This window comes from Rutidosis leptorrhynchoides, chromosome 9 (genome assembly GCF_046630445.1).
Source record: "Rutidosis leptorrhynchoides isolate AG116_Rl617_1_P2 chromosome 9, CSIRO_AGI_Rlap_v1, whole genome shotgun sequence".
Classification (NCBI taxonomy): domain Eukaryota; kingdom Viridiplantae; phylum Streptophyta; class Magnoliopsida; order Asterales; family Asteraceae; genus Rutidosis; species Rutidosis leptorrhynchoides.
Genome location: NC_092341.1, coordinates 12,382,579 through 12,396,268, shown reverse-complemented (window position 1 = coordinate 12,396,268; position 13,690 = coordinate 12,382,579).

Sequence of the window (13,690 nt, the reverse complement as noted above, 5' to 3'; positions counted from 1 at the left end):
CGCTGCTAACAAACAGATGAAGTATTGTATAGTAACTAAAACACCGAGGGAGATGATGTTTAGGGTAAACAAATAGATCAAAAATAGAGAAATTGTATGTATACCTTTGCATAATTACTTTCGGAGAAGTTATAAGTAGAAATCTTGAATGGTTAACTGGAGAATAAAAAGGGTTTTCTAATTCATGCGAGAGTAACAAATTGAAAGTACACGGAGTATACAATTTCGTATTCTTTTTTGAAAATATTTACTTATTTAATTAAAATAAACACAATTTACATTAAAAGTCATTTTTTAACGGTAGGTTAAGAGTCACTGACGAGGTACACATTGTGAAACGCCCACCCCATCATATCCATGGCACATATCGGGAGGAAACCGCATTGAGAAAACCCCCTTGAAAACCACATTTTAACCTTTCGCATCCACCGAATACCCGGATAACCAGGGTACCATTGAGGCAACACGTAACTAGTTTAAATTATTATATAGGGCACTTTTCACACACCACCGCCGCATTGGGTACTCGGTGTGCTTTGAATTAAACCAAGAGGCTTAAGGCATGCCCCGTATCACCCCAACATAATCCTTGAGAACCTCCCCCCCCCCCCAATCCTCTCCTCGGATTCGAACCATCGCCTATTATTTCAAGAGCATGGACTCATGATCACAATAGGAGTTGTACCGCTCAGGCATTGTTTCGGTGGTTTAAATTCAAACATATTAAAATATATCAAATTGACTTATAAATGTTTTGACCCAACTGTGTATGATTGATAAGATCATATATTTGACTCTTCAATTTTTTTAAAAGTGATTTTTTTGGCATCAATATATTATTTATTTTAACGACCCTCATCATTTGCACATAACACACACGTTCCTAGACTCAATTACATTGAACACCAACAATATCAAACATTAGCACACATATCTTATTACAACACCAACCTAAAGACTAATTAGAAAGAATCACCGAGTTAAAATTGATGGCGAAAAAATGTGATGTGTAGAAGAACTACCCTCTAGACCAATAAATGCCCCAATAAAACATCTGTCCTCGTTCCCACCAAACACATACGTACAAATAAGGAGCGAACACCCGAATTCGAGACATGAAGGCGACCAATCCCCACAACACATAAGCTCGACTAAATTAACCAACACATACCTCCAATTTCGCCCACATCTACAAAGGCTTACAACCTTATGAACAAAAAAAGTCGGAGAGTGTATGCTGACACTGAAGTAAGAGACAAGACCAAAAATGGGAACTTACGAAAAATCCTAAACACACCAACAAGAAACAAATACAGTTACTGTAACTACATGTCGAGAACCATATCTTCTTATGTATGGTGACGATCCATTCTCACGGCCTCATTGAAAAGCAAGAAAATCAACAATTCCAAAATACTTCTTTCAGTTTTGCCGCTTCTAAATGATCCTCTTTGACAAGGCTGCCACTACGAAGTTTGGTTCAATGCAAAGTTACTTTACCCTATAATTCTTGCAAATGTCTACCGAGGAAATGATTGAAGAATACAATTTTGTGCTCCCGATGCGAAAGGCCCAAATCAGGACCAATGTGATATCGTTGGGCTATGCAGAAGGTGAATTTTTTGAAGTTTGATTATTTTTATTTTTATAAATTGTAAACTTCTCTATTTTTACCTACTGGAATTAAAAGCGTCTTTAATTATTTTTTAAAAAAAATTGTAATCTTTACTTTTGTTACTACTAATGATGTTATTTCTTTTTCATATATTAATTAATAATTTAATTAATTAACTTAATATTTTAAACCACAAACTGTTTTTTGAAAAAGCAATATTATACCACACAAAAATTTACAGAACATACACCCAGCCAACATGGGACCTGAAGTAGAGCATAGAATTCGCAATATACAATTTCGCAAAACTGCTAACTAACAAGGTATAAGCTAACAATTAACAGAAAAAATATTGAGGATTATGTAACCAATTGTGCCAATTAATACTCTTCGACTTGCACCTCTTCGCGATCCACTCGAACGTCTTTACTTGAATTTCACATAACGCAACGGGCGTAGTCCAACACTTGTTTTTAAATACTTTATGATTTCTATTCGCCCAAATTAAATATCCACACGACCACAACACCGCTTGCCATATTTTGAAGCCTTCAAGCGACATAGTGGTAATTGAATTCCCGATAAAATTTTCATTGATACTCAAGGATGAAACCATACTCATGCCCCACCAATCAAACACCTTGGACCAAACATCATAAGCAAACTTACAAAAGATATGAGAATGATCTATCGATTCCACATCATCGTCACAAAGTGGGCAACGTACGGAATGTAAATCAATGCCTTTGTTAATTAGTGATCCAATATTAATATTCAATGTTAACCACTTTGTTTTGATCATGACACCAAGTCTTCTGTGCTTAAACAACATATAGAACAACACAAGTTCACAAGCCTACACTATCTCTAGCAAAAGACTAATTCACAATAACAAAATTGGCAAATAAAACACGGCTGATCCACGGTCGACTGTAGGCCTGACCGTGGATGCCCAGTTAAACATTTTCAAACGATTTTTGAAAATATAATCCACGGTCGACCTCAAGGCTGACCGTGGATCGACCGCAGTTCTTCCTGTTACCAAATCCATTCACTTTGAGTTAGACCACTTTGAGGCATCTATAATTTACAAGACCTTTCTAAATATACTTAGAATAGTTGCCTTCTTTGTTTTCAAAAGAGTTTTGAACCAAAAGATGTTAATCTTGATTAATCACACCTAATGACAATTTAACTTGAAATAAGATTAAACACACAAGTGCGATATCTTTTTATCCTATTACATAATGTCATTTAAACATACTAATAATGGTCATCAAAGTCCCAATTAAAGAGGTGCTCTCCCATTAGTTTTATGTACCATTGTATGTATGTAAATGTAATTAGTTCAAGCTAGTTAAGGTTGTAACAAGGATCATTAAGTTCCAACTAGATTCAAACTAGTTCAATTAAGATGTAACAAGGTTCTAAAGAGCTAGATACTTCCATCAAAGAAAAGAAAAGTTGGTGAAGACATGGGTATGAGGTTTGGAATGTAATGATTTATCTCTTTATGATTAGTGCAACTAGTCAAAGCTTTTCTAACTAGATTCAAACAAATTCAATTGACTTGTAACAATCACCAATTAAGCAAGATACTTCCATCAAAGATGAAGACAAGAGTTTAAAGATTTAGGTAATGAAGTTTGGATGCTAGTGGTTTGTCAAGAGACAAAAATCTGCATTTACTTTTTAGGAAATCAATGACAATGGTCAAGGACATTGGACTTTCCTCTTTAGCTAGCACATGTCAACCTCCATGCATATGTCCAAGATCAAAGGGGTAATGGAGTTAACTTCTAGGTGTATTAAGCATATTGTAAGATTCTGAATTTTGTGCATCAGGAAATATCCCTGAAAGTGTCAGTAAATGTGTGCATCAGAAAGCGCCACTAAAAGTGAACATAACACTTATGCATTTTCAGAATTTACATCAAAATCAGAATCTGTCAACCCCAGTCCCTGAACTTCTGAATTGGAAATGGAAACTGAAGGTATCGCGTTTCAGTAAGGTTTATCGCGTTTCAGATTATCGTGGAATGCAACATACATGACCAGAACGCGATGCTTTAAAAATCCAAGTCCTGACCACTTTATTGTGTATTGGGTGAGTTTATCGCGTATTGGGTGTCGCGAAACGCGACAGACTGTAGCGAAACACGACAATATTAACCCGTTTTTAAAGGGGTATTTTGGGAGTGTTTTGGTCTTTTCACTTGTGGGACGGTTTTGGAGCCTCAAAACTGATTCAAGGCTAATCCTATCCTCATTCTTCACCTACCTCAATTATTCATTTTCATTCTTAGAGAGAGAGAGAGAGGTAAGAACTAGAGTGAGAAAGTGCTAGATCAAAGGAAGGAGATGGAATCTTCATGAAATGGAAGAATTAAAGTTGTTCATCTCGTTTCTAGCTACGTTTTGGTAGTGTTGGTAAGTTCTAACTCCAATTTTCATTATTTGATTTTGATATTCAAATTAGGGTTTGAGCTTGATTTTGTTAGAAACCCTTTAATAGTTGTGAAATGGGTTTGTTGTGGTTAGTAGATGGGTTTTGACCTGTTATTGGTGGGTTAGGGTTTGATGACGATTTGGTCATGGTTTTGGGTGTAAATCAATAGATTATAAATGTGTTAGTGTATAGATGTTCATAAGAACATGTTAGTTGGTCAAAATGGGTGTTGACTTTGATTTAGTGTCAAACTAAGATTTGAGTCAAGTTTTGGTGAATCAAGTGTGTAAATACTTGATATGGGAGTTAATTGGTGTTTTAAAAATATAATCACTAGTCATTAGTGATTTTGGGCGTTTTTGGGACTTATGTCAAAATGAGTTGACTTTGATTGGGTCAATTTTGGTAATGACACTAATTTAGATTAAATGGATGTTAAACGCTTTCGTTAAGTGTTAAACGATATTTTTGGATGTAATTACTCACGAGAAGTGATTTTGGGTTAAAATGGTATTTTAACATAAGTCAATTGTGGTCAAACGCAAAATGGGTCAATATTGCACGTGTTGGGGTTTTTGGTGTAAATGGCGTTTGAAATAATTACTATCTAAGTATTAATTTAGTGTTAAGACCTAGGTTGGTCTAATTGGTGTCAAGTATAATTTGAGTTAAATTGTACTTTCTAGAGTAGGTTTGAATTACCACCCGAAGTGGTAATTGATTTGTGTCCATTAGGTGTTAAATGGGCGGGTTTTAGCGAGCAAGGTTAGATCCCTCGACTAAGGGATGTGACTGTCGGGTTCTCTTTTAGAGAATTGTTATTTATGTGTATATTGTGCCTATGTGCGATATAGGTTACTATTTTCTTGGATATGAGGACGAAGATCATAATATGAAAGGACTCGTTCACACCGATTATAAACGATTCACAATAGTTGATTTCATTACGAGGTATTTGACCTCTATATGATACATTTTACAAACATTGCATTCGTTTTTAAAAGACAAACTTTCTTTACATCGAAAGTTGACGGCATGCATACCATTTCATAATACATCCAATTATAATTGACTTAATAATAATCTTGATGAACTCAATGACTCGAATGCAACGTCTTTTGAAATATGTCATGAATGACTCCAAGTAATATATCTAAAATGAGCAAATGCACGACGGAAGATTTCTTTCATACCTGAGAATAAACATGCTTTAAAGTGTCAACCAAAAGGTTGGTGAGTTCATAGGTTTATCATAAGCAATAAAATTCATGATTTTGATAGACCACAAGATTTTAAATACAGTACACCTATCTCGTGTACGAAACCATTTTTCATAATGCTTGGTAGAGTAGGTTCGTATTCTTTTCTCCCCCGTAGGTTGCCTCGCGATTTTTAATAACCATACACATATCTCGTGCACAAAAATAACATACACATAATCTGTGTATAAAATCATTCTCTCGATACATAACACTCACTTTGCTTTCATTGCTTGGCTTGGTAACCGACCTTAACATATAATGCGCATCAATAATATCCCCAAAACAGAACATCTCGTCTGTATAATATATAAACCTCGAAGTACTAAACATCACGCCCACTAGCTCTTCCGTCTAGTGAACATTATGGGTGGGGGTGTTAAACCCGGTAGCTACCTTTAGGATTCGCGTGAATTAGGGCTCTACCCGTTTTCTAATTCTTAGGTTACCAAGCAATAATAATCAAGGGGAAATATCCACATCAATTAGTGGCAATTATAACGTCCAATTAATTCAATAATAATCAACAGAACTTCTGTCTGTATAATAATTCATTCGAGGAATGTTTTGTTTGTGTCTATCTCGTCAAACATTTATAAAAGCATCTCATGTATTCTCAGTCCAAAAATATAAATTTCAAAGGCATTTAATAAAACAGTTGTAAAAACAGCGCATGTATTCTCAGTACCAAAAATATAAAGAGTAAAAGGGAATCAAATGAACTCACAATACCGTATTTGTAGTAAAAATACATATGACGATATTGAACAATGCGGGGTTGGTCTCGGATTCACGAACCTATATCATTTTTATATATATTAACACACATAATTGTAATTGAACATATATATATATATATATATATATATATATATATATATATATATATATATATATAAATTTACTAATTATATCATTTTCATATTAATAATAATATAAATATGTTCATATATTCGTTTTGTATATAAAAATACAAATTATATTACGGTTATATGTATTAAATATATTTCTATATATGTATCATTTATTTGTTAAAAATAGCATTTATAGTAATACTTAAAATAATATTGGTAATGATAATGATAATACTAGTATTTATGATAATGACAGTAGTTTTTAACAAAATAAAAAGTTTACTAATAATAATATTGGGAATAATAATTTTGATAATAATACATAATACTTAATAGTAATAATTATTATAGTAATCTTATTACTAATGATAATATTAATAATAATACTTATGTTAATCATAGTAATTCTAATATTTATAAAATGATACTAATACTAATATGAATGAAGATAATAATAACTCATATTATTTTTATAATAATAATAGTAATAATAATCCTAATCATAATAATGATAATGTTAATATAATTTATTAATGATATTAGTAGTCAAATTAATAATATTAACATAATAATAATAATAGTACTTATATTAATATTAGTAATAATAATAATAATAATACTAAGTGATGATACTTAGTAGTGATAATAATATTAGTAATAACAAAAATAATAATAATTATAATTACTATAATAATAATAATAATAATAATAATTGATAAATAATAATAACAAAATTTATAATATAATACTACTAATAATATCAATAATAATAATAATAATAATTTTTGGTAATAAAAACTACCTTCAAACGCTTTCTTAAAAAAATGCCCCGAACCAGGATTGAACCCGTGACCACTCGCTCACCCGTCAACCCTATTAGCCATTGAACCGTTTCTATTTTCCTGATAAATTCTCAACCCAATTCTTTTTAACCCGTAATATTTGTTTCCTATTTCCCCTTCTTCTTCACAATAAATTGGATCGACAGAACCCAAAAACCAAACATGATAATGAGTTGATTTGGTTGAATTAAGAAGTGTAATTGAAACAGAACGATTGGATGGGTGTAATCTGTATTAACAGAAAATAATAATAATAATAATAATAATAATAATAATAATAATAATAATAATAATAATAATAATAATAATAATAATAATAATAATAATAATAATAATAATAATAATACAACAGCAGAAACAGTTCACGACGGCACTCATGAACTCAAACTTCGTTTTCAAATTTTTGACTGTTTTGGACCACAATTGCCATCAGAATTAGATAGTACAACACTCCTAGAAACTTTAGGAATTATCACTTTCAGCAGAAACATTAAAACAAGAACGAATTTCGTGATGAACACAAAGTTGACTTTTTTGAAATTTAGTTTGACTTCAAAATTCGAACTTGATATCGCGAATTGAGGTTTGTAAATTTTTAGAGAGTTTTTGTAGATGAATCCTAATACAATTGCATTTCTAAATTTTGCGAATTGGTTCGGAATTGGGTTATGGATAAAAAGCTAATACAACAGAGATATGAGATGTTTATATTTTTTTCTGTTTTATTCAATCAGACAAAGCAAGAAGAAGAAACGAAAGGACAAAACTCCAAAATAAAAATTGGAGTATAAATCGCAGCAAATAGAAGGGAGCATTAACTGTGGATGTCAATGATTATAGAAGACAAAAGCAGGGGCTTTGAAATATAAGGGAAGATATAAAACCCAACAACCACTTAAAAATTATAAACCGTATATATCGATGCATATAGCAATATAAAGACACGGAAGAACTAAAAACACTATAAAACCGAGAGTATAGTAGAATTAAATAGATTCTTCCAGAGGCAGATGAAAAAGAAGAACGACAGATATGAAAGTGAGGAGTACTGGATGAAGCATACTGACAAATGCTTTAAAATATGAGTTGAGGGAGAAAGAATAGAAGGTGTGAGTTGTAAGGAAACGAAGGAGGTGGATTTATAGTGAAATACCCGACAGAGAAATCAAGATGGATTATCGAATTAATTCGAAGAGAATCATAATCTCCTTAATCACCGAAGTATCAAATCTAACATAGATTACAAATATTTTCTTTAAATTCGGAGATCAATTGTGATGACGTCAAAAGATATGATGAATCACTATAATCTTATTTCCTTCATTTACTATAACTTCCCTCATACGCTTCGAGTAATCGAATAATTTTATCCATACTTCTTAGACATGATAAAACTTCATAATCGTCATAATAACATTCTCATTGTTAGCCATAACGACCTCTATCAAATTTCGGGGACGAAATTTCTTTAACGGGTAGGTACTGTGACGACCCGGAAATTTCCGACTAAATTTAAACTTTATCTTTATATTATTCTGACATGATAAGCAATGTTTGTTAAGTTAAATCTCAAGGATTTTAAACTATGTTTATACATTCATTTAAACCTCGACCAAATTCCAATGATTCACGGACCATTAAATGAACATATATGAATATGTATGTATATGTGTATATGTTATAAATTGAAAATGTCAACAAAGTATTTAAACGTATAATGCTTTATATGAACGTATTTGTTTCAATATGATTATCGACGAAATTAAAAAAATATATTAAATGATTGAATTATCAGAAACATTGAATTATGATTACAAATCTCTGTTGAGAGGTCCACTATGATTTGAGAAAATCTATTCCTCTTAACGATATTCAGAATAATTTGTAAAGCTATTTATAAATAAAAACAAAAAGTGTCATTTACGAAAGTTAGACAAAAGTTAGTGGAGAATTGGTTTCCATAATATTCTATTAATCTATTTTCAAACGTACAAAGACGTTTTCAGTTTAAAAAGAACTTTATTATTAAAATGTATATAACTTTTATAAATATCTAGAATCACTTTTGATAACTCATTACTTAACCAGTATAATAAATATAACGATATTTATATTTTATTTCATTAAATATATATAACGATTTAAATTAATATTATATATATTTATACGCGTATTATACATACATAGTTTTTATACTTTTACTATACTTTAACTATACCTTTACTTTACTTTTACTTTTACTTTTACTTTACTTTAACTTTAATAATTCACTTTAATAATTCATACTTTAATAATTCACTTTAATAATTCACTTTAATAATTCATACTTTAATAATTCACTTTAATAATTCATACTTTAATAATTCACTTTAATAATTCATACTTTAATAATTCACTTTAATAATTCATACTTTAATAATTCACTTTAATAATTCATACTTTAATAATTCACTTTAATAATTCAAAAATCTATTATAAATAGAATTCAATAGGTTTCATTATTTAATAGAAACTTGAAAATATATTTCTCTAAACTCTCTCAATCGATTTATATATATATATATATATATATATATATATATATATATATATATATATATATATATATATATATATATATATATATATATATATATATTTGCTCTGTATTATTTCAAGATATTATTAGTATATATAAAATATTACGACGGAGTGCTGTCCGAGTGATTTCAAAATAGTTTTTTTGAATGAGTCAAAACTAAGAAAATTATGGGTTATAGCTATGGAGGTGATGGGTATGGTTCATGGGTATGCTCGTGAGGTCAATCTAGTGTTTATCATCTCCATTGCGTCTACGTACTTTCCTGCAATATTAAATCTCAATATTGATACGTTCGTGAATCCGAGGCCAACCTTGAACTTATTAAATGACGTTATATGTATTTTTACTACGAAATACAGTATTGTGAGTTTCATTTGCTCCCTTTTATATATATTTTTGGGACTGAGAATACATGCGCTGTTTTTTATAAATGTTTTACGAAATAGGCACAAGTACTAAAACTAATTCTACGTGGGTTTAAACCAGAAATATACCCTTAGCTTGGTAACATTAAACTACTTGTCTATGTACGGTAGGCGCGAATCCTAAAGATAGATCTATTGGGCCTGACAAACCCCATCCTGACTATGGGATGCTTTAGTACTTCGAGGTTATTTTAAACACACCTGATCTGGTGTACTTCAGAGGGTAAAATATGAACGTTAAGGCTTGTTACCAGGTGCCTACAACTTATAGAATACTTTTATACACTTGCGAGTGTACATATATTTATAAACGTAAATCTTGTGGTCTATTAATATATTAAAATGATTGTTATGATAAACCTATGAACTCACCAACCTTTTGGTTGACACTTTAAAGCATGTTTATTCTCAGGTATTAAAGAAATCTTCCGCTGTGCATTAGCTCATTTTAAGGATATTACTTGGAGTCATTCATGGCATATTTTGAAAGACGTTGCATTCGAGTCATTGAGTTCATCAAGATTATTATTAAGCCAATTATAGTTGGATGTATTATGAAATGGTGTGCATGCCTTCAACTTTCGTTGTAAAGAAAGTTTGTCTTTTAAAAACGAATGCAATGTTTGTAAAATGTATCATATAGAGGTCAAATACCTCACGATGTAATCAACTATTGTGAATCGTTTATAATGTATATGAACGGGTCCTTTCATTATCTATATATATACCGTATTGATGTATATATTTGTATCTGTATTAATATATATAAATCTGTATCTGGTATACGTATATATATAGGTATATATATATATATATATATATATATATATATATATATATATATATGTATATATATATATATGTATATATATATATGTATATATATATATATATGTATATATATATCTGTATATATTAAATATATAATGGATCATAATAACATTAATTATACACATTTTAATATCTAGTATTAATGAAACAAATAATAATAACAATAGAAATAATAATGATAATAATACTAATATTAATAATAATACTATTAATAATAATATTAATAAGAGTAGATAATAATGATAACAATAATAAGATTTTTAATGAAATTAATAATATTAATAATAATAATGATATAACAACTTATAATTGTCAAATTATCCATATATATATTAATAATACAAATATTAATATTAATATTAATATTGACATAAATGATAAAATACTTATAACAATATTGATATAACAATTATATTCAAAGTTGAAATTTTATTACAATTTATTAATTATATCATATATTGAATCCTTAATACTTATCACTTATATATGTATATATATATATATATATATATATATATATATATATATATATATATATATATATATATATATATACATATATATATATCTATTACAATATTAATATTACTTATGTATAGATTTCATATATATATATATATATATATATATATATATATATATTCATTTAATTATTCTGTATATTCTTTTACATTTTTATATATTACAATATAATATTAATTGTATATATAGAAGTCATATATATATATATATATATATATATATATATATATATATATATATATATATATATATATATATATATATATATATATATATATATATTCATTACTTTATGTCTTATTTTACATATTCTACTTAAATGTTTAAATTATGTTTTATTATTTCTATTTATTATTATATGTATACTTTCATTTATATTTACAAATTTAATTACACACATTTGTTCGTGAATCGTCGGAAATGACTAAAGGTTAATTGAATGTATGAACATAGTTTCAAAGTTTTCGAGACTCAACATTATAGACTTTGCTTATCGTTTTCGAAATCATTTTAAGAATTTAGTTTAAATTTGGTCAGAAATTTCCGGGTCTTCACTGATTTAAAGATTAATGAAGCTGAAACAAGTGATTAGGAACATAAACCTGTAACCAATTCGATCTGTGGGTGAACGATTTGATCTAAGGACCTCAATGGCTTGATGTATTCAGGGCTGATGATAAAAACATTCTTCTCCACCATAGCTTCATAAACCCAAACACCTTCCTGAAACAACCCAACCCGTATTCAACCGGATATTTTTTTTTATAAATAATATAAGCCATTAACGCGCCATTCAATAAATCGGAAGATGTAAACCATTTCATACAACACATTTAAACACACTATGAGTTTAAGGTTTACAATTAGAGGCGCAAAGGCCTTTAATCTAATTGTTTAAAAGTTCGACCCATAGATGATAGTTTTAAACCAAACAAAACTTGAGCATGGTTTGGGGCTAAACTACCCAAAACACTAGGTCAACTTCCAAAAGCTTCACCCAAGAGCATCCCCTATCAAAACAAAGCGGGAGGCCACTAATCCATTCGAATACCCTTGCCTTTATCCAAGCCGGATCCTAAAATGGTAAACAACCAGAGGGTAAGCAAAACGCTTAGTGAATGCAATAGTTATACACATACATATATAATATACCTACTTGTAACACTTACACACATACCGCATACATGCTAGTAATATAAATTAGCTTACCGTCACAAGTACAAAGCTAAAACCTCCAATACCCCAACTAGCATAACTATTAGCATATAATCGAAAATATAGATATGCTATAACAACATACACACAACCATATGGTTAACCATACACGCATCATGGTGCTACCGGCGCTTTGGTTCACACCATACGCTATAGTCATGATGCTACCCGCGCTTTGGTTCACATCACAACTTGAGTCATACTCACGTTAAAGTGCTACCGGCGCTTTGGTTCACACTCTAACAATTAACGCTAAGGTGCTACCGGCGCTTTGGTTCACACCCTAACAATTTACACTTTAGTGCTACCAGCACTTTAGTTCACACTACACCATATATGCCATGATGCTACCGGCACTTTGGTTCACATCATAGCACATTCGTACATGCTATGGCACTACCGTCGCTTTGGTTCATGCCATAACACACAAATAGATACACTATATACATACACATATAATTATTCCACTCACCTTATCACGTCGGTGATGATTAAACACTTCCTTAAGCTTCAAAGCAAGTACCTAATACATTAAGTACACATTCAATACACAAACTAGTTGGACTAACCACCAACATTTAACACTTGAGCATTTAATGACCCGATTGCATTAAATGACTCATTTATACCAAAATCGCCCATTAAAGGTCAAGACTCACCATAAATCACTAAAAGCTAGTGATTAAAGTCTACTAACACCAACTAACACAATTTATAGGTATTTCATACCCATCTTACCCAACTAGGTTAACAATTGCCCATTTGACCCATTTTAACACTTAGGCTTACAAATTTGTCAAACTTGAACCCCTTAACCATCTTTCATTATTTCACAAGTGTATTAGTGATCTAAAAACATAATTAACACTTACAAACACCAAACCCATGATAAAACCCTAGATTAAAAGCTTTAGGGTTTTCATACACCAATTTAACCCAAGTTCCCCCATTTAACCCCCAAATGGGTCTTACAAGTCTCAAATGACCAAACCCTAGCCATAAATCAATTAAAACTCAAAACACGGAGTTAAGACTTAATAGCACTATCAAATCGTAGCTAGAGATGTATGGAACAATTCTTAAACTCGAACTCGGGT